We start from the raw sequence: 23,979 nt of genomic DNA, 5'->3' as shown, positions 1-23,979 counted from the left end.
CTTCATGAGGACAGCCAATTACTCTTTTGTTTCAACAAAGTTTATTGTTTGGGCAGAATTCCTCAAGGGTTTTCAGAGTCACCTTCCATATTCAATCAGATCTTGAAATTACTTTTTGAGTCGTTGAAATTGCCTTTCCAATCGACCTTAGTACAGTACAGTGATGACTTGCTGATTGCGTCCAAAACCAGAGACGAGTGCAAGTATGACACGATTGACTTACTGAATCATTTGGGAAAGAATGATCATAAAATGTCCCCACTTAAATTGCAATACTGTCAGAAAGAAGTTAAATACTTGGCTCACCTGATTGAGAAGGGATCGAGAAAGATATCCAGAGAAAGAGTTACAACCATATTGCAGATGAATCCCCCGACTACCCAGAGAGACATGAGGATTTTTCTAGGGATGGTAGACTACTGTCGTCTGTGGATTCCCAATTTTTCAGTAATTTCAAGACCATTGCAGAAGTTGACTCAGAAGGAATTCACTTTTCCCATAGTATCAGACTAGACTGGAATGAAAGCGTTCACTGAATTGAGAGAGAGTCTGTGCAAGGCTCCAGCTTTGGGTATGCCTGACTACACGAAACCTTTCACATTGTTTTGTCATTAGCGTGATAGCTGTTCTTTGTCTGGCTTGACGAACGTCCACGGAGGTGTAAACCATCCAGTAGCATATTTTTCAGCTACTTTGGACCCAGTTGCAGCAGCCTTACCAGGTTGTTTGCACGCAGTTGCAGCGGTTGGTCAAAGCCTTACACAGTGGGAGGGCATTGTGATGGGATACCCTTTGATTATATTGGTCCTTCATTCTATTGAGATTCTACTTACAAGGATGAAAACCCAATATTTGACTGGTGCGAGACTGACCAGATATGAAACGAGTATTCTATGGTCACCAAATGTGTCATTGAAAAGATGATGAGTGCTGAACCCGGCAACCTTACTTCCAAATGAGAACGTTGAAATTGAAAAGATGGAAGACGTTGGACACGAATGTCTTGAAGTAACTGACTGGTGCACAAAACCGAGACCTAACATTAGAGACACCCGATTGGAAGAGAATGACCACAATATCTTTATTGATGGTTCTTGTCTGAGAGACAATACAGGGACACTGAGAGCAGGATATGCTGTGTGCACAATTACTGGTATTTAGGAAGCCTCTTGGCTTCGAGGAGTGTATTCTGCACAAGTAGCGGAGCTGGTAGCCCTTACTAGAGTATGCCATGTATGCTCAGCTGAAAGTTACAATCTATATGGATAGCCGGAATGGATTTGAAATAGTCCATGATTTTGGGCAGTGGTGGTCGCAGAGAGGTTTCATGACCTGTTTCTGGTGAGAAATGGTGAGAGAATTAAAGATCTATTACATGCTTATGCCAGAGAAGATTACCGTGGTGAAATGCAGTGCACATCTGAAGTCGCATTGTGAAATGGGTATGCGGATCAAGTCGCAAGGTTTTGCGCATTAAACTGTATATAGTTCAAAGATAAGTGGGAACTATTACCTGAAGAAGACGAAATATGTCCAAGTTTTGCATTGAAAGTAATTGACACCTTGGAGGAACTGAAAATGTTGCAGAATAATGCAGACAGGGAGGAAAACGTTCATGGAGTAAAATGAAATGTGTATAAAGACAAGATGAATTGTGGGTTTCAGAAGAGGGTCAATTGGTTTTGCCTAATAGTCTGTTGTCTCAAATGGCTAGGTATTATCATGGTCAAGCACATGTTGGGAGGGATGCCATGATTCGTTTGTTTAAACATGATTGCCAGCACATGAATGCAGGCAAAGGGACAGTGGTGAATTTGAGCCACATTGGAAGAGCAGGAGGTCCATTCAGCAGAAGGCAGATGGATTTTATTGAGATGCCTGTGTGTGGAGGTTTGAGATATGTGTTGGTGATTGTGTGCATTTTTTGTCACTGGATTGAAGCTTACCCAACACAGAGAAATGACAGTCTCACAATAGCTACTGCTTAGGGAACTGATACCACGTTTCAGATTTCCAATCTCTTTCGAATCAGATAGGGAAAGTCACTTCAACAATGAAGTAATTAAATTACTGTGTGCAGCATTGAACATTGAGCAGATGTTGCATTGTAGTTACCGCCCTGAAGCATCAGGACTACTGGAACAAATGAATGGTACCTTGAAGTCAAGAGTTGCAAAGATGTGTGTGTCAACAAAATTGAAATGGCATGACGCATTGCCTTTAGTTCTGATGACTATGAGAAACACAGCCAACAGGAAGACAGGATTGTCGCTGCATGAGATCCTTATGGGCTAGCCATAAAGTTGCCAGTGGTGACTGCAAATGCACTTGTCAACATTACAGATGATATGGTGTTGGACTACTGCAAAGGTCTGGCTGATGTGGTTCACACTTTCTCTCAGCAGGTGGAGGCCACCACACTGCCACCGATCCATGACCCAGGGCACAATCAAAGAGCCAGTGACTGGGTTGTGGTCCGAAAACACATGAGGAAAACGTGTTTGGAGCCTCGTTGGAAAGGACCTTTCCAGGTAGTTCTGACAACTACCACAGCTGTGAAGTACGTTGAAGTTCTGAAGTGGATCTATGCCAGTCACATGAAGAAAGTGGCATGTCCACTGGATCATGAAGAAGAGTTGTTGAGAGTACCAACAACAGCAGAGCGAGTCTCAGGACCGGAAAGAGAACAAAGAGGAACTGAGACCGGATCTGAGCCCGTTGAGGACGGTTCAGTCACTCCTGTGAGAGACAAAGAAGAAGACCTCCAGGAGAATGATGGAGAACCTATATCAATTGAGGCAGCAGGAGAGCCTAGTCAGAGGAGGGATTTCCCAGAAGCAGATGATCTGGAGAGACAAAGGGGGTCATTCTAACTTTGGCGGGCGGCGGAGGTCGCCTGCCAAAGTTCCCCAGCCAGAACACCGCAGCGCGGTCAAATGACCGCCGCGGTGATTCTGACTTTCCCGTTGGGCGGGCGGGCGACCGCCAAAAGGCCGCCCGCCCGCCCAGCGGGAAAGCACCAGCAACGAGGATGCCGGCTCCGAATGGAGCCGTCGGAGTTGCTGGTGTGCGACGGGTGCAGTTGCACCCGTCGCGATTTTCAGTGTCTGCCACGCAGACACTGAAAATCAATGTGGGGCCCTGTTAGGGGGCCCCTGCAGTGCCCATGCCAGTGGCATGGGCACTGCAGGGGCCCCCAGGGGCCCCACAACACCCGTTCCCGCCAGCCAGGTTCTGGCGGTGAAAACCGCCAGAACCAGGCTGGCGGGAAGGGGGTCGGAATCCCCATGGCGGCGCTGCTTGCAGCACCGCCGTGGAGGATTCCCTGGGGCAGCAGGAAGCCGGCGGGAAACCGCCGGCTTCCCTTTTCTGACCGCGGCTTTACCGCCGCGGTCAGAATGCCCCCGGAAGCACCGCCAGGCTGTTGGCGGTGCTTCCGCGGTCGTTGGCCCTGGCGGTCCATGACCGCCAGGGTCAGAATGACCCCCAAAGAGAGCAATTGCCAGACACTGATGGGAAAGGAGTTGAGGAGGATCAAGGTCACTGTGATCTAACTCCTCATGAACAAGTTGCAGGTCCGTCAAGAGAAAACATCAGAGATCAAGGCTGTTGAAATTAACCAGAAAAGACATTGATAACCTGTTTTTTTTAAACTTGATTTTGACAAGCTGCTTACCGAATTTTGACAAGGGATCCTGAAAGTGAGACTGAAAGCTGAATATAACTGTTGAAAGAAGATTTTTGTTTTTGATTTTTGCTGCAGTTTCTAAATTTTTCTTCTGCTTTCTGATTCTTTACAGATCATGAGTAACATTAGCCAGCAGGGTAGGAATAATAAATGCAGTAAATATATGAGTATTGGTTTGGCAATTCTTTGTCGGATATTGGTTGTGGTATTGATTGTGGGTATGTCTGTTCTTGATAAGGGTGAAGCCAGCCATACTTCTGCTTTTGAGAGAAGTACTGTACTAATGACAAAAGAGAAGTTTAGGTTAGATGAGAAGTATTTGCATGAGGGTACTAATGCTCAAGGAGAACTTTCTTCTAATGTATTCTATTGCTTGCTGAGCGAGTATGTTGAGATGATGGATGCGAGGACTTGTTATGTGTGTATGCAGATTCCTTCATCAGTTGAAGGAGTTACTTACCATAGTCTGCCTCTAACATATGGAATAAGTTGTACTCTGCTACTAACAAGATTGTATAACCCGGAGTATATTCAGTATTTTTACTCCAATTATGATATGGTGTTTTCGTTTGTTCCTATAATTAGGTATTTGAGTAAAGTAGCTAAGGATAATGACATAGGCCCTCATTACAACCCTGGCGGTCGGTGTTAAAGCGGCGGTAATACCGCAAACAGGCCGGCGGGAAAAAAATGGGATTGCGACCGTGCCGGAAACTGCCAACATAGACAGCTACTTTAACACTCCGACCACCACGGCGGTAGAAACAAACACTGCGGCGGTCACCACAAACAGACAGGCGGAAGACAAAGTATCGCCCACTGTATTACAAGAGGCCTATCCGCCACCTTTTCCGGGGTGGAACCAATGCTATCAAAAGCACGGCGGAAACAGTACAAAGAAGGGAAAACACTCACCTCGAGACACCCAATGAGGAACGAGGATGCCATGGAGCCCGAACTTCAGGTGTTACCCATGTTGGTTTACCTTCTCTTCTACCAGGAGTACGACCGGCGGCGGCGGCGACCACGGTGAGTACTGCACCTCCAACACAGGGGAGGGGGGAGGAAAGAGTGACACACACACACACACAACACCCCCACCCTCACGCTCACCCACAACAACATACACACAAATAGATGCAGAAACATTACATATACACCCCCCACCCCCTGGAAGAACGCAAGGACAAAAGGAAATTATTGTAACGATAGTAATCATGAAAAATCCATTAGTCAAAACTCAAAATTCAGTATATACAAATATGTACACCAACTACACAAGTCCGGATAGTGTACTAATCATTGTCCGTGGACCACTGGGCCCAAAATGCATGGGCGAAGCCCACACATGATACCTGACTCGAAACGGAGAGAACACTGCTGGGGCATCAGATCGAAAATACACAGGCACCTCAGGGGGAGGGGATGGGGGCACCTCAGCCTGATGAACGCACAACGCCACTGCTGCACGAGGGGGCTCCATGCCCATTGCTATATCCTGGGGAGTGCAAAGCCACAGTCTCTCAAGTCTCTCCAGTGGGTGAGTTGCCCACTGCTGTATCCTGGGGAATGCAAAGCCACAGTCTCTCAAGTCTCTCCAGTGGGTGAGTTGCCCACTGCTTTATCCTGGGGAGTGCAAATCCACAGTCTCTCAAGTCTCTCCAGTGATTGGGTTGCCCACTGCATTATCCTGGGGAGTGCAAATCCACAGTCTCTCAAGTGGATAACAGTCTCCACTGGTTCTGGAGGGGGCCTGGTGCCCAGAGGATGGCTGTTGGGTGGGTGTGTGCCTGCGTTTGTGTACTTTGGGAGGAGGGCTCACTGAGACACTGGGAGATGACACTGGGGATGTGTGAATGGTAGTTGGGGTGGTGAGTGCACGTGAGCGGTGTGTGGTGATGGGCGTGCTGGTGATGGAGGTAGTGGCTGAGGATGTAGTGCATGCAGATGTGTGTGGAGACGAGACAGGGAGGGAGGAGGAGGACATGGAAAAGGGGGACACAGTGGAGGCAGTGGATGTTGCTCTGTCTGCATGGGGATGGCGCTTGTGTGAGTGCCTGTGGAATGTGTGGTGCTTATGTTTGCCTGAGCCACTGTTGTGTGTTGATGAGTGTGCATGCTGGTCTGATGGTGTGCTTGGGATAGACTGGGGTACAGGGGATTGGGTATGGGTGGAGGAAGTTGGAGGGGGGAGGCTGGACACAGGGACAATGGCTGCCATCAGTGCTGAGGCCAGAGCCTGAAATGCTCTATGTTGGGCTGCCTGCCCAGAATGAATGCCCTCCAGGTATGTATTTGTTTGTTGCAAATGCCTCTCTGCACCCTGGATGGCATTCACAATGGTAGATTGCCCAAACAGTGAGGGATCTCAGGAGGTCAATAGCCTCCTCACTGAGGGCAGCAGGGCTGACTGGGGGAGGGCCTGAGGTGCCTGGGGCGAAGGAGATGCCCACCCTCCTGGGTGAGCGGGCACGGGACACACGCTGAGGGGCTGCTGGGAGGGCGGTGCTGGTGGGGGGGTGGTGGCTGTACCTATTGATGCGGTGGGCACAGAGGTGCCCGCCACCGCAAGGGAGCTCCCATCAGAGGAGGAGTCGCTGTCACTGCTGTCTGCTCCTGTCCCCGCCGTGGAGCTCCTCTCGCCCTCCGTCCCACTGGTGGCTTCAGACTCCGTTGCTTCGCCCTCCAGGGCCAAGTGGGTTGCAGCTCCCTCCTGCTCCGGTGCCAATGCTCCTCCACCTGATGATGCTATTGCACACAAGAACAGGGAGACCACAAAAAGTGAGGGAAAGACAAAAGAAAGACATGTTCAGTGCATGCAACACCACTACCGTTGGCAGACACAACACAGGGAGCAGCCCTATGCACAACTCCATGCACTGACAGTTCCTAGAAATTTCATCTGACCATGGGGTACGAGGCCTAAGACCGATTGCTGCACACCTGGAAGTCACAGGAGCCTGACTAGGTGTAGATGGCTCTTACCACTGGTGGGGTTGGGGTGCCGCATAGCCTGCCTCACAAGGGACCTTGCCTACCAAGTTTGCCCTGGCTTAGGGGAACCCACTGCCCACCTCCCCCACCTAGACACCTCGTAATGCGAGCAGAGTCAGCTGAATGAGAGTGTACTCACCCCCTTGTGGCTGCTGTGATGCCCTCAAGCGCCCATCCAACTCCGGATACGCCACCGCCAGGATCCGGAACATCAGGCGGGTCATGGTGCGACGGGCACCCCCAGCTGGGCCTCTGCCGTCTTCTTGCTCCAGCGGCGCAGGTCTTCTCATCTTTTACGGCAGTGGGTGCTCCGTCTGTGGTAGAACCCCAGGGCCCGGACGTCCTTGGCGATGGCACGCCAAATACCCTTCTTCTGGTGGGCGCTGACCTAGAAGAATGGTACAGGGGGAAAGGAAATTACTTACCCGTCCGGACCGTCATACTCATTACCCACCAGTTCCCAACCATGCCCTGACTCACATACACTTACCATCCGCACATGCAGCCCTTAGCCCCCCCATGTATCTTCCATCCACACCACTCAAAACAGGCATTGCCCATGCAGCATGCTCACAGTGTACTCACCTGTTTGTCTGGAGGACCATACAGTTGCGTGCACTGGGGGAGGACCCCATCCACTAGTTTCTCCAACTCCTCCGAAGTGAAGGCAGGGACCCTTTCCCCAGGCACATGAGCCATTGCCGCTTCCAGACAGAGGTGACAGCAGCACTTGCAGTGTAGGTCCTCTCCTGTTGAAGGTCAGGTATCAAGTGAGTGAACAGACAGAAAATGGCAGTCACATCCGCGGCGGTGCGTACCGTCACCACCGGCGTACATCGTCATTGGCTCCTGGGACCCATATGGCGCAACATTAACCAATGCAGAATTGCACCACGGTCTTCGACCGCCCACCGCAACTGTGTACAACACCAGCGCAGTTACCTCATGTCCCCTTGTCCCACCTCACAGGTCAGGCAGCTGCCATTTCAGGAGGCCACATGGGATGGATGTTAACTGCGTCACACCCATCTAGGCCAGGAATATAGACAGATACCGGCACATTGCGGATTAATAACATTTCTGCAAATTACACATTGTGATACCTCAGTGTTGGATGACTCTAGGCTCGCTGTTCTCCTCCACAGAGCACGTCCGCTGGGGAAGGTGATGAGATGGCGGCATCCTCCGGTATACAGACCCCTGGTGGACCTGTCGACAATAGAAGAGAGACACATTCTAGTCGCATACAGACTTGATCGTGCAACAATCCAGGAACTGTGTGCCCAGTTGGAGCCAGACCTGATTTCATCTATCCGCCATCCCACAGGAATCCCCCCTCTATCGCAGGTCCTGTCTGTACTCCATTTCCTGGCCAGTGGGTCTTTTCAAACAACAGTGGCCATGGCATCAGCGATGTCCCAGGCAATGTTCTCTGACGTGTTGTCCAGAGTGTTGTCTGCCGTGCTGAAACACATGCGTACCTACATCGTGTTCCCTGAGGCAGATGATTTGCCCACAGTGAAAGGTGACTTTTATGCCCTGGGACATATCCCCAACATCATTGGTGCCATTGATGGTACACATGTGGCATTTGTACCCTCCGCAGGAATTAACAGGTGTATAGAAACCGGTAGAGCTATCATTCGATGAATGTGCAGATGGTGTGTTTGGCAGACCACTACATCTCCCATGTGAATGCCAAGTATCCTGGCTCTGTGCATGACGCTTACATTTTGAGGAATAGCAGCATCCCTTATGTGATGGGGCAACTCCAGAGGCACAGTGTGTGGCTAATAGGTGAGCCCAAGGTCCAAATACAGTTGACATAGGTGTCTGTGTATGGGGCTGTCCCTAAGGGTTAGTGTGTGTCTAACAATTGTCCCTCGACATTTGCAGGTGACTCTGGTTACCCCAACCTGTCATGGCTACTGACCCCAGTGAGGAATCCCAGGACAAGGTCAGAGGAACGGAACTGTTAACGCGTCCCTCTATGTTAATTTATACACATTAAGACTCGTTTTAGGCCGATGAATCTTTTGACCCAGTGGTGAGACACCATAGAACGTGATAACTAATCAATAAGTCGAGCAATATGTCAATGATGTTATCACATATATCACCACAATATATTTCACTTTAGACATTGGTTAAACTACTGACGCAACCATGACATTTCAGTCATGAATAACCACACCTTTGTTGGAGTTTTGTGAATTTTATTCCCTATTGATTACAATCTAATAGCAAAAGTATTAATCTCAAAACCATGAAGCAAAGAGCATAGTCACGATATGGCAACTGTGATAAGATTTTGACAACGCAAAGATCACAAACATAAGACACCGATATATGAGGCACACAGATCAGAATGCATAGGACATTATATACGCCTTAATTCAACATAGCACAATGTCAGTCACGTCTGTTGGCGTCAGTCAAAGTGAATACCTAATCTAACCACTAATTGGCATCAGCATGTTGGACTTCATGCAAAACAATTTAGAACACCAATTTGGAAAACATCTGTCTGGGGTCTCTAACCAAAAAGAAAAATACAGCAGTTGGTACCTAGAAAGGAAAAGCATATAGACAAATTACGATAGCAATTGTCATAGTTACCCTCCTCGGAATGAGTCAGCATACAGGATCAGTCTTCGTCCTCAGGACGTCAGTTAGAGCGCCAGCAGTCTATTTCATCTAAGGGCAGGGGACACTTCCCTCATAAGGAGGGAAAATGTAATGGGGCAGTCTATGGATGAGGATAGTTTTGTCTAAGTCTCAAATCACCAAATAGAGTGACAGAGTTTCTGGATGCAATCGATATCATTCCCTACCTAATGCTCCCGAGTCTCCTGTGTCATGAGTTTTTATCCCTTTTTCATAATACATTCCCCCAAAATTCTATTGGATAGTCACTACACCCCACTATCTTCAACCTATCAAATTATACATTAAGTAATGCATTTGTCATTCCATGATAAATTATAATACTTTGATTGGTCTTCATAATTGACGTCTTCATAGGTGGCACGTCTGGGGTTACTTCATTTTCTGGCACGTTCATCAGGTCAAAAGTTCTTTTGTCCATGGTCGAGTGTCCTTGGAAGTTTCCATTTTTGTTGCAAAGCGTATAAATCTTATACTAAAACATCTAGCAAGCGGATGAGAATATAACTATCATTGTTACATAAAGCGGAGAAAAGAACAAATGCTGGGTCATGGCCTTTTGCGAGTCAGCACACTGAAGAAACAGAAAAATATGCTTTAATATGAGAGCTACATGACTAAGTTTTCAACTCACGCTAACTTAAGACTCATGGATTCTAAGAAACATAATCCTTGTAGATGTTAACATATTCAATTAATCATAATGCAAGCAATTATTTCTTATAATCAATATTAGTATATAAGTACAATAGCAGCTTCACACTTATAATTGCATTAAGAATACATCCAAGCGGTTAATATTTTGTGATCGTTTTTGTATGCAGCATTGTTAGGTATAAGCATTTCACGTTTAATATATATTATTTAAACAATGCTCTCTCAGTCCCTCCTCTGATGACGCTCGTCATCACACAAATTTCTCTTTGATCTTAATTTTTCACCTTGCGCATAATACGCATTTCAACATTTTGCCCTTTATGTGAGCTTTCCCATATCTCATTGAACATTTTCTCTCTTTCACTTTCTTCATTTCTTCTGGCTCTTTTGGTCCAATTTCTTTTTACTTTGTCATTAATTTTACATGCCCCCCATAATCCTAATAGACAAATCAAAACAATCAGTAAACCCATGAGAATTTTTCCAAGTACCCCATTCCAAATGTTGGTAAACCAGCTTCCGACTCGGGCAATTCCCTTTCCAAATTTCTCCCAAACACCTAGGGCCAGATGTAGCAAAACAAAAAATTGTGACTCGCATTTTGCGAGTTTATGCGACTCGCAAAATGCGAGTCGCAATTTGTAATGCAAGGAAAAAAAACGTTCCGGAATAGCGACTCGCACCCAGACTCGCAACGCAGTGTGCGAGTCCGCAGATTGCGAGGTCGCTTTTTGCGAGTGTGCAAAAAACGAACTCGCAATTAGCGAGTAGGTGTCGCAAATTGCGATTACCTTGAAAATTGCTTACAGGTGCAGCAGAACACTCCAGAAACCACACCAGAACACTCTGGAAACACTTCCTGGCACATGATGATGACATCACAGCCAGGAAGTTTACAAATACACCTGGGAGGAGGGAGGACCACACCCTTTTATAACTGCTGAATTTCACACAGGACAAACAGCAGCTGCCATGGAGGGAACCCCAAGAAAGAGGAAGCTCAAATTTTCTGAGAGGGAGCTGGAGGTACTGACAGAGGAATGCTCTCAGCACTATGATGACTTGTTTGGGAGAGCAGCCCTCAATGTTCCTGAGGCCACAAAAAAACAACTGTGGCAGGACATCCAGGACAAGATCAATTCCCTGGGGGTGAGCCATAGGACCATCGACGACATCAAGAAGAGGTGGTATGACCTCCGCTCCCGGACCAAGGAGAGGGTGGCTGAAAGGGGAGATGAGAGGCACAGGAGGGGGACCATCGTCTGTGCCACCACCCACACCCCTGGAAGAAAGGGTGGAAGAAACCTTGGAGCAGGAGGCAGTGTCTGGATTTGGGGACCTGGACACCTCAGAGCCCAGCACATCAACCGGTGATTACCATGTGATATGCCTGTACCCCTATCAATGCCATACCCCCACCCACCATGTACTCAGGGGCATGTACAACCAAAATAGCTCCATTTCAGGGTAGCAAATGCCAGAATGATGCATTATGGGAAATGTAGTCAAGTAGGCAGTTCATAGGCAAATGTTTATTAGGAAGTGTGCAATAGATAGTAGACACTGACAGTCTGTTCCCCATGTCCCACAGGTCTCCAGCAAGACACCACCAACACTCCAAGCACCCAGGCCCATGAGGACACCCCAGGACCCCCCAGCACCCCCACCTGCACGGTCAGCAGCATCCCTGCAGTAGCCACACCTGCTGCAACAATTCCGCAAGAGGCTGCCCCAGCAACAGGCAGGGAGGAGAGAGGTGGAAGCACAGGGCAGCCACCGCTGCGCAGGCGTCGCAGGTCAATACCATCTGGGCTGCAGTCTGCATCCGGGCTACTTCCTCCAACCACCAGTGAGGCACATCTGCTGCGTGGTCAGCACCTGCAGAACAGAATTTTGGGCAGAATTAGTGGTGTGCTGCACCGCTTTGTGCGCTACAACCATGCCAGCATGCAGCACCTCAACACACGGATGAACATGATCTGCAGTAACACTGGGGACCTTGCCCTTGCCATGAGGGAACTGGCGGGAGGACTCCTGGCCCAGGCAGAGGGTGGGCGGCGCAGGGATCGGCAGATCATGCACAGACTGGACAGGATGGCCACATCCATCGGCAGGCTCACCATGAATACCACAGGCCTGTTGAGGAGGACAGTTGGGCTGCAAGTGGAGATGGGCCATTTCGCTGGGGATGTGGCAAGGGGCCTGGGACGTCTCACCCACATTATCGAACTGATGGAGACACGGGAAATGTCGAGGGCCACAGGGGAAACACCCCAGGACAGTGAGGAGGGCTCAACAGTGAGCAGTGTCTCTGTCACTGACAGCAGGGTGCTCAGGAGTGGCAGGCAGAGCACCACGGAAGCAGCAGGGACCAGCCAGGCTGGCAGGAGGGGGCAGAAGGTCTTAGAGATCACCCTGGACCATTAAATGTGGCACATGACGTTAATGTGCCACATGCCTGGTTGGCATTTTACTGCCCATGGACAATCTTCACTTGTGAATAGTTTATTTAATACACTAATAAAACAGTTATTTTTTGCCACTTAACAAATGGAGTTTTTGGTTAATAGGTGAGTATGGTTGGAGTTGACACGTACCGTCCAAAATATTGTGTTGCAATGTGTTCCCGTCTCAGTCTGCCTTGATTTGCCAAACTCCTATCGCCATGATGGCGATGTGGTTGTGCTTGCTCTTCATCATCAGGATCTGGGTCTGCAGGGGTGAGAGGTAGCCCCACGTCGGGTGGCTATGTTGTGGAGGATGGCGCATGCGACCACAATTTTAAATGCTGTAATGGGGGTGTATTGGAGGGCACCTCCACTGCGGTGGAGGCATCTGAATCTTGCCTTCAGGAGTCCGAAGGTGCGTTCAATGAGGTTCCTGGTCCTCTTATGTGCACTGTTGTATTGCCTCTCTGAATAATTGCTAGGTGTTAAAAACGGAGTCATGATCTAAGGCCTGAGTGCATATGCACTGTCACCTGTTGGGCACAAAAGTACACTGTTAGGAAGTCCAGATTGTCGTGCACAGTGACCTGTGTGTATGTCTGCAAGTGTCTGTGGCTCTACCTAGGAGGTAACCGTCTCCGAATTCCCCACGTTCCAGGCGTTGATGTATCCCACTATGCCTAAAAATGTCTGAGTCATGGGTACTGCCTGGAAACTTAGCTACAATGTCAGTGATGACATAATGGGCGTCACAAACAACCTGAATATTGAGTGAGTGGGTACACTTTCTGTTGCGGAAAATGTGTTCTAGATTAGCAGGGGGGCATATTTGAATGTGTGTCCCATCTACACACCCTATGACATGGGGAAAGTGGGCAATGCGGTAAAAGTCCAGCTTGGTGCTGTTCATTTCTGCCTCATTCCTTGGTAAGTATATGAAGTGGGACATGTGCGTGACTAAGGCATCTAGGAAGGCCCTGAGGAACCTTGACACTGCACTTTGGGATACCCCACCTGCCACAGCAATGACCCCCTGATAGCTTCCTGAGGCCAAGAGGTGCAGTGAGCATAGCACTTGCACATGCGTAGGGATGGCGCAGCCACGCAGAGTTTGGTGCTCTAGCTGTGGTTTGAGTAAATCTATTAATTCTAGGATGGCTGCGCTGCTAAGGCGGTATTTGTCATAGATCTCATCCTCAGTTTGCTGAAAAAGAGTCTGCCTTGTTCTATATATCTTCTCCTGTCTGTGGCCCCTCCTCCTCCTCTGCTGGGCTGCGTGGACTCTCCTTCTCACTGCTATCAGGTATATCTCCGCCATCTTGTGTTACCCAGATGCCTTCTGGGTCTCCTTTAATACTTTGGTAATGGTTACCACCTGCTCTGAGTTAGTGGTAAATGGGACATGCAAAATGGCCTTTTTGTGACTAGTCGCAATTTGCGAGTTGCAATTGCATAAGGTTTGCGACTCGCAAATTGCGACTTGGTATTTGCGGGTCGCAAAATGGGGTCGCAACGGATGCGACTTGCAAACGGGTCCCATCACTTTTTGCGAGTCGGAAATGGGCTTTTTGCATCCCATTTCCGATTTTGCACTGTCGCAAATTGCGATTCTGCCCGTTTGCGAGTCGCAAACCTTTGCTACATCTGGCCCCTAGTTCTTTCAGATCTTTCAAATCTGAACTATCTCTAGTAAGGTTAGTAAGCATGCTTCTGATTTTCTTACTGTTATCTGGGATAAATGAGCAACAATGACGCTCATTAAGCATTTTGCAAACTCCCCCACTTTTTGCTAAAAGAATGTCTAAAGCAAGCCGATTTTGAAGAGTCATAGCTCTTTCTGCAGCAAGCTCAGTATCCATCAGGACTATAGCTCCTGTAAAATTTGTCAACATGTTATCCACTATAGTAGACAACTTTTGAATTTTCATGGAATTCAAGATAACCCCTACTGATGGGATTATGGCTCCAAATATATCACCAATGACAGCCGCCACTGATTCTCGTTTTTGTCTAGGATGTTGTAATTCAGACGTTTTAGGTATTTGTTTTAAGTCATCAATCTGGTATATCTTTGGGAATACTATTCCCAAATAACATGTCACATACCATCCCTTAGGGAAATGGTAATATGCATTTATTCCACAGATGTAATAGATTCCAGGAATAGCTGGATCTTGTCCATTCAGCATAAAGGTCCACTTGCTCTGAAACAAAAACACATGTCTGCATTCACTCGTTCCCACAAACAAATTATCCTGTTCAGATTTTGGCCTATATATACAAAGCCTACCTACATGTAATGCATCTATAGCTAATTTGCCTTGTGTTTTGATTGCAGTGTAAGCATAATCATTCGCATATGTACGTTTCTCTAATCCTTTTTCTAATCTTTCTTTCAGTGCCTTGCGTCTATCATCTGTGTGATCTAAAAAGCTTTTCTCTACAGGCGATAATAAGCAAGTCAAATTATTGCGGTGTGCATAAGCAGTGCCAAATGGAAGTGTTGGCTCAAAGAATCCTCTAACTATCTTTATATTGTGTTCTTTAGCTAATTTATTTAAGAACGCAATCACAGGCACAAAGGAAAACACAACATCCAGATTTGAATAAAAATATTGCACATGCTCTTGATTATAGAATCTTGTTAGTAGCAAGCTGCAACTAATTCCATAAGTAAGAGGGAGGCTATGATAAGTAACCCCCTCCTGCACAGATGAAGGAATTTTAGTACATACATAACAATCTTTCGCATCCATAGTTTCCACATACTCATTTAGTAAGCGATAGAAGACGTTAGTAGAGAGTTCCCCTTTTGCATTAGTTCCCTCATGCATGTGTCTTGCGTCTTGCTCAGATCTCTCCCACGGTGTTAGTGCAGTAGTAGTTTCAGGTTTTGAAGTAGCGTTAATAGTTTCTTTCTCTATCCATGGCATTCCTACAATCACTCCCACTATTATCACTGCACACACAACATCTATTATAATACCTAACCAACCACACACCTTACTTCCCTTGCTACTATTTCTATTGTAAGCCATGTTTGTATAGAATCAGAATAGCAGATCAACAATCAACTCGAGGATAAACCCCCTTTTTTTTTTTTCTGCGTATATTACAGCGTCTTCACTCACCCCAGGACCCCTTTTCGTCAATTCAGGTTAGCAGCTTGTCGTAATCAGGTTTCTTTAAAAGTCAAATCCAGTTTTCTAGTGTCACTTCCGGTAGTTTCTAAGTCTCTCTTTCTTTCTAGTTTTCAATTTAGCCAAAAAGATTTTCTTGAACTCATTCAGGTGCCGTAGTATTGGCCTGGCACTTCTCGATCAAAACAAAATGCTAGGAACTCTTGCTGCCATTCAGAGATTGTAGCATATGCCCATTCGGGACCTGTATATCTTCTGTTTGCAATTCTTTTTCTTTTTAATCTTCGTTCACCTTGTTGCTCTCCCTCACTCAGATCATCTGCTTGTGAGGTATCACTCTCTTCTATTATGGTGTCATCCGATACCTCCCTTATCTTAGGATGCGACTTGTCTGGCCCAATTATTGCCTCTATGTGACTTGGTTCGATGTTTTCCTTCAGGACGTTGGACAGCACCCTCCTCTTTTGATATGGTGTTTTCTCTTGACGGACCTGCAACTGGTTCGGGAAACTCTGACACGTTTTGACTTTTCTCTACAATGTCTCCTTCTCTTTCTTCTTCCGGTTCTAAGTTGGGTTCGGGCTCTAACCCGTATTCGTCTACTTCTGGGAGAACCTCTCCTTGGCTTAGTTCTCCTGCTGCCTCTACTGAGATAGGCACTCTGTCACCTCTCGAACTCATTGACTGTTTGAGGGACAAGGCTGTTCTCAGTGGGCCCTCCAGTAGTCTCAGTTCCTTCTTGACTGTTCTCTGACCATGAGACACCTCCCTCCAAGGTTGCTGTACCGGAAACTTCAAGTTCCTCTTCAACAGGACACGTTACCTTTTTCGTGTGACTGGCATGTATCCAGTTGGGAACCCCGGCACACTTCACAGCAGTAGTAGTCGTCAATATTACTTGATATGGCCCTTTCCAACGTGGTTCTAGACACGATTTTCTTACGTGCTTCTTGACAACCACCCAATCACCAGCTTGTAGAGAGTGGCCTGGATTGCCAATCGGCGGCAACGTGTTAGCTTCCACCTGGTGAGAAAAAGAGCGAATCACGTCAGCCAAACCTTTGCAGTAATCCAACACCATATCATCTGTAATATTCACTAGTGCATTTGTAGGTACTGCTGGTAATCTCATAGCTCTGCCCATGAGGATTTCATGGGGGGACAGTCCTGTTTTCTTGTCTGGTGTGTTTCTCATTGACATCAGCACTAGAGGTAAGGCATCTGGCCACTTCATATTAGTTGCTGCGCACATTTTTGCCATTCGTGATTTCAAAGTACCATTCATCTGCTCTACTAGTCCTGATGCTTCAGGGCGATAGCTACAATGCAGCTTTTGTTCAATGTTGAGTGTGGCACACAGGAGTTTAATCACCTCATTGTCGAAGTGTCTCCCCCTATCTGATTCTATAGAAACCGGAAACCCGAATCTGGGTATCAGTTCCATGAGTAGTAGTTTTGCAACTGTAAGACTGTCATTCCTACGTGTGGGATATGCCTCAATCCAATGACTGAAAACACACACAATCACCAACACGTACTTCAATCCTCTACAAACAGGCATTTTAATAAAATCCATTTGCATTTTGTTGAATGGACCTCCAGCTCTCCCAATGTGGCTCAAAGTTACCACAGTTCCTTTTCCGGCGTTCATCTGTTGACAGATGACGCACCTGTGGCAAGTGATTTCCGCGGCATGTCTGAATTTTGGGTTAAACCAATCAATTTTAAAGGACCTGATCATGGCATCCCTTCTCAGATGTGCCTGCCCATGATAGAGCCGGGCAAACTGTGACAAAAGGCTATTTGGCAAGACCAACTTTCCCTCGTCTGAAACCCATAGATTATCAGCTCTTTGTACACATTGCATTCTTTGCCAGGAGCGTTTTTCTTCCTTGCTAGCACGACCTTGTAATATTTTCAGTTTGTCTAAGGTATCAACCACTCATAATGCTAGATTTAAACTGGTGTTGTTTTCAGTTTGTGGTAACAATTCCCATTGCTCCTTAAACAATACACAGTTTAGTGCACAAAATCTTGCAACTTGATCTGCATAGCCGTTTCCCATAGACACAAAATCTTGTGATCTGGTGTGAGCACTGCACTTCACCACGGCAATTTCGAGAGGTAACTGAATCGCGTGTAACAAATCTCTTATCTGTTCACCGTTTTTCACAGGGGAACCAGAGGAAGTCATAAAACCTCTCTGTGACAAGAGTTGGCCAAAATCATGCACAATTCCAAATCCATATCTGCTGTCAGTATAGATAGTGACTTTCAAATTTACAGCTGAGTGGAATGCCTTTGTAAGAGCAATCAATTCTGCCACTTGTGCAGAAAACACTTTGTCGAGCCAGGAGGCTTCGACAATGCCAGTAACCAGCTCTTAGTGTTCCTGCAGAACCTCTTAGACAGGACCCATCGACAAACATAATACAATCATTTTCTTTTAACTGGGTATCCTGTATGTCTGTGCGAGGTTTGGTACACAGTTCAGTCACTTCAAGACAATCATGTTCAAATTCTTCACCATCTTGAATTTCTGTATTTTCGTTTGGAAGCAAAGTTGCCGGGTTCAGTACAGTGCATCTTTTGAGAGTGACATTAGGAGACCCCGGTATGGTTGTCTCATATCTAGTGAGACGTGCATTTGTCATGTGTTGAGTCTTAGTTCGTGTCAACAGAATTTCAACTGAATGTGGGACCATTACTGTCAGAGGGTATCCCATGACTATGCCTTCACATTGTAAAAGGCTCTGACCAACTGCTGCAACTGCACGCAAACAACACGGTAAGGCTGCTGCGACAGGGTCCAAGGTAGCTGAAAAGTATGCTACAGGGCGATTTGCATCTCCGTGGACCTGTGTCAAGACAGACAATGAACAAGCATCACGTTCATGACAAAACAACAGAAAAGGTTTCTCGTAGTCTGGCATTCCCAATGCTGGTGCCCTGCACATGCATTCTCTTAATTCCAAAAATGACTCAAGTTCTTCTTTTGATAGGGTTATAGTATATGGTTCATCCTTGATTTCCTTTCCTGTCAGTTTTATTAATGGCTTTGAAATGATTGAGAAGTTGGGTATCCACTGATGACAGTAGCCCACCATTCCCAAAAACATCCTGACATCTCTTTTTGTTGTTGGGGGATTCATTTGCAAGACAGCTGTTATCCTTTCTTTTGATATTCTTCTGGACCCTTTCTCAATCAAATGTCCCAAGTATTTCACTTCCTTCTGACAATATTGTAACTTTCTGGGTGACACCTTGTGTCCATTCTTTCCCAGATGATTTAGTAAAGCAATGGTATCGTATTTACAACTGTTTCTGGTTTTAGACGCAATTAGCAGATCATCGATGTACTGCACAAGAGTTGAATTAAAAGGCAGCACAAGAGGTTCCAAATCCTTTTTCAATATCTGATTGAAGATGGATGGTGACTCAGAAAACCCTTGAGGAATTCTACACCAACTGTACACCTTATCCAGGAATTTGAAACTGAACAAAAATTGACTGTCCTCATGTAGTGGTATTGAAAAGAAGGCTTGTGATAGGTCTATTACGGTAAACCATTCAGCTTCACAGGGAACTTGGAACATTATTACTGCTGGGTTAGGTACCACAGGGCAGCATTTTATCACAATTTCATTTATTTTTCTCAATTCTTGGACAATTTGAACTTTTCCACAGGGCTTCTTTAAACCCACTATGGGAGAGTTACACGGACTGCTCAAGACTTCTTTCAGGACTCCCGGTCTGAGAAAATCTGCAATTATTTGTGACACCTCAATGAGGATGTCTTGGGTCATGTGATATTGTGACACCTGTGGGAATACTGCATTCGGCTTGATCTGAACTTTGACTGGTTCTACCCCTTTTATCAATCCTACTTCTTTTCCGGTCAAATCCCACACTTTCTCTGTCACTGTTCCTTGCAATTCGACAGGTAGGTCGATCAAAGTATGCATTGGGTATAAGGTAATCAATGGATAGTCTTCATTTGTCCCTGCTTCCTCCTCTATAAATTGACTTTCATCTCCTTCATCGTCGCTATTTGTCTGTACTTCAATTCCATCATTGGAACAGGTAATTGAACATCTTGTCTTACAGAGTAAGTCCCTTCCCAGTAGGGATACTGGACTTGAATCACATACTACAAATCTATGTAGCCCTTGGAAGTTGCCAATTTCAACTTGTACTGGATCTGTAATCGGGTTAGTCAGGTACTGATTTGCTACTCCGACCACCTGTATAGTACGCCCTGAGAGAGGTAATCTTGGAACTTCTGCACTTCTAACTGTGGAGCGCGTAGCTCCTGTGTCAACCAGGAATGAAACCTTATAGCCCATCACCTTCCCTTCTACATATGGGCCTCTCTGATCTACCTCTAGGGATGCTGCAAGCCTGCACTCCTCACTGTCTGAGCTATCATCTGTCCAATCCTCATTCATGCCATTTTCATCTCGTAATGGGAATTGTTGCACAGTATTGTTTTGATTTGTTACCTGACCTGTGACCTGCTGAGGAAGCATCACCTGTTGCTTTCCCATCTGAGCCATTGGTAATTGCATTTGCTGTCTAGGCACCATAGGAATCTGCTGCTGCACTGGTTGCATTGGTATTGTTTGGAAACGTGGCATTTGCATCTGCTGCATGAGCTGTACCCCTTGCATTTGTACCTGATTATTCTGAAAATTCGGGTTTTGATGTCTTATTTTTGGGCCTCGCGAATTTTGTAAGGTACCAACATTAGTGCTTTGCTGAACTGCACCATCCTGCACCATATTCGGACACTCCCGTTTGCAGTGCTCCACGCCCCCACACGCATGACATGGTGACATCTTTTTCACCCCTTGAACATCATTTTGGACAACAACATTATTCATGTCTGAACCGCGGTTCACAAACCCTCGACCTCGGCCTCTCAGCTGTGCTTGAAACACACCATTCATTTGTGGTTGAAGCTGTATCATCTGTTGAACTCCATTTCCCTGTATTCCAGCCTGTGCAGCTCTTATCTGCATCACCATCACCTTTTACTTCAGCTTTTTCTGCTTCAAATCAATCTCATCACTACAGTACTTTGCATACTGCAACACCTCATCAATCGGTTTAGCTTGCCAACAAATCAAATGATTTTTAATCATTTGGCTAACCTCTGGTCTCAACCCTTCGACGAATCTAAACACAAGGTGATTCATGTCCTTCGGTTCGATAGTCTCAGTACCACTGTAATGTTTGAACGCTTTTAAAAATCTCTCGTAATAAGCATGTATTGACTCCTTAACCTCTTGAGAGGTCCAGTTGATTTTCTGGCAATCAGTCACCTTCGACGACACCTTTTGTTTCAAGAACTCAATTACTTTATGATAATATTTCATCACCTCTTCTGAAGGTGCTCCAGTCACCTTATCTCTTGCCTGCTCCTTCGTCGGCCAATCTACTCCTCTCTTGCACTCGAGCCACAAATCAGGCGGAACAATGATCTCAAACAAAGTATTCAAGTCTTCCCAGAGACACTTTGCAAGTTTCACAAACCTGTCCGTTTGTTGATACCACTCAATCGGTTTCTCTCTTAATCTAGGATAATCGTTCGTAAAAGACAAAATATCTCCTCTAGTCCACGGCATATGTACTAAAACACCGCCAGCTGTCTCTCTCATCGGCAAAATATTCACCGATTCCAGATCAGGCGAGGTCTTGGCTTGATTAGATCCTGGACTATCATCCTTTCCCTTATCCCTTTTCTTTGCCCATCGGCCTTCCCATTTTTCTAATGCACCCCAAATTTGTGCACTCTGCAACAGTTCTCTTAGATGTGCCTTCATGCCTGCAGATCTCATGTGTTCAAAATCTTTTGAGTCAAAATCTAGTCTGTAACTCCTTTTCAAATGCTTAGTGTTTCCGATATCGATATTGTATTTGTCTGCCAAGTTCGCTAATCTCTGATGTACTTTGCCTACCTCTTTGGTAATCTTGGGACACAAGTATCTCAATTCTGCCTCAGTGTATGATTCCAGTCTATTTACTCCCATTGTCCCTTCCACTAACTCGGCAGCTTCTGCCCCTAGTCGTACAAAATATAAGTATTCATCTTGTTTTTCTTTCTCAGGTTCAATTGTAGCCACTGCAGTTTTTTGTGAGGTATAAGTTTTCTCTAACCATTCATTTAACTGCTGTACTGTGAAACCCTGCAGTGAAATATTCCCTGCATGTATCATTGGGGAGTGTGAGGTATTTGTACTCATGGTTTGGGGAGTTAAAACTCCCAATCCTGCTTGACGCATCTCTTCGAGAGGTGCCCCCACTGGACTAAGGTCCATTAAGGGCCTGGGCTGTTCAATTACTTGTTCTCCAGGAGCCATTATCTGTGGAGTTCCCATAGACCCTCCTCTTATCGCTTCCTGTGCCATCACTCCCTGATCACACACCCCTGTTTTACCTTGTGCATACAATGGTACGGGGGACCAACAGTAATGGGTAACGATATAGCGGCAGGTGTCTGACCTGGACCCAGACTTCTTGGGGCTTCAACACCGTAGGTCTGTTCCAATGTACCCGGAACAGGTACTAACGGTGGTCCCGCAACAGGGTTATACCCTGGTATCAGCTGTGGTGGTGGTTGAGACATTTATTTCGGAGTAGATTCAATCTGTATTAGCTTTGGCTTTGTGTATATCGGGTCTGGCGGCACTATCAAGTTTGTAGTAGTCTCAAGCACTGGAACATCAGGGTAGATTCTCTTTATCTGCGGTGGAGGCTGCAACTGTATCGGTAAGTCTGGTACACTGACACCATTCTGTATCAAAGGTGTATCGTTAGTCTGTACTGTATCAGTAACTCCCTTTTCCTGCGTCTGGTTCCCAGGATCCAAGCTAGTACTTGGAGCACTGTCGCTCACCGCATATGGTGGCGGACGATCATGTAACAATCTATCCATAAATACCTCATCATCTGAATCATCTTCCTCTTCCCAGGACCTTTTATTTTCTTTAGTTTTGCCTGAATCTTTGTCGGTTTTACAGGAGGCTTTCTTTCCCTGCATCTCTTCTCCCTGTGTTATTGCTGGGAACAACTTCAACCCGTCTACAATTCCCCGTCTCCACATTTTGCTCTCATTGTCCCATCTAGCCCCTGCATAGGATTTCTCTGCCCTTCTCAGTCTTCTCTGAAACCTTTCTTGTCTATGTTTAAGAGCCATCAAGTCCCAGATCGCCAAAGCCTCGTATTGTGCCGGTCTCAGAGGTGGTTTCTGCGTACTTAACATCCACCTCAAATTTTCTAGTACCTTTGGATTAAATGTCCCATGTTCTGGGAACGCTAGACACCCCTCTTTCTCTGTTAATTTGCGCCACTGTTTCATCCATAAACAAGGTGCAACACCCTTTTCTTCCATAACCGTATAAGCTGGAGTACCCTCAGGTGGTGTAGGTTCTCCATCAGTTGCGACAATGTATACATCTCCCTTTAGAGCGCTCTTAAATGCTTTGACAAAATTCATTTTTGCGATTTTCTTATTTCGTATTTAATCTGAAATGGCTTAGTTCCCAGGACACTCTTCACTCGCCCTTTCTCAACCTATTGTCTCTCACGGACGGCAGCCAATCCGTGCGCGACCCCGCTCGACATCTGACCTATCTCAGCGCAGCACCACTGACGTCACACTCACACACGCTGCGGCTGACAAAGTCTTGCGGCTTGTCTGCTCCTCACTGACCCCTACAACTCACACAAATTAATTCAAATTCTGTCGGTTTACTACAGGAAGGGTAACACATTCGCTTCAGAACTTTACAGAGGTTTCACTTGAAGCCTCAGCCGCTACTCTCCCCTTATCAGTTCCCGCATACGCAAGCAGAATTCGACCCGCAAATTCTACTCTCGACTTGTCAATGACTCCTTCTAGTGCACTTTAGAATTTGTCAAATCTCCATCAAAGGTTTCATACACACATTATAGTCCAAACTCGACTTGTCAACCACGCTCGATTGACCTATTAGACCGCACAGATTACAACATAAACCACATTTATCTTCATAATCCGGAGTCTTAGACCTTAACAGGTCTGTACACAACAACCAACCATGTGGATAATTTTGAGCAACAAGCGCTACATTCACATGAAGTACGCCGACTTCCCTACTCTCATACTGTGGAGTATGCCCACTCCTGCTAAACAACATTTAATTTGGCCTAAATTTTCACAACCACCTGCAAGATGCATAAGCTTTAGGCAAGCGCAAAGACCCTAACCACGCATACTATGGCGCCGAGAACATCCCCAACTCACTTAGGCAGGCTCCGAGATCCCGGGAAAGCCAATGGCGAACTTAGAAACCCATCATACCTCCGAATTGCATTATCATAGAAAAACAAATTAAACAATGAA

This window comes from Pleurodeles waltl, chromosome 5 (assembly GCF_031143425.1).
Source record: "Pleurodeles waltl isolate 20211129_DDA chromosome 5, aPleWal1.hap1.20221129, whole genome shotgun sequence".
Lineage (NCBI taxonomy): Eukaryota > Metazoa > Chordata > Amphibia > Caudata > Salamandridae > Pleurodeles > Pleurodeles waltl.
The sequence above is the reverse complement of the archived record's forward strand: the minus strand, read 5'-3'. Positions refer to the sequence as shown.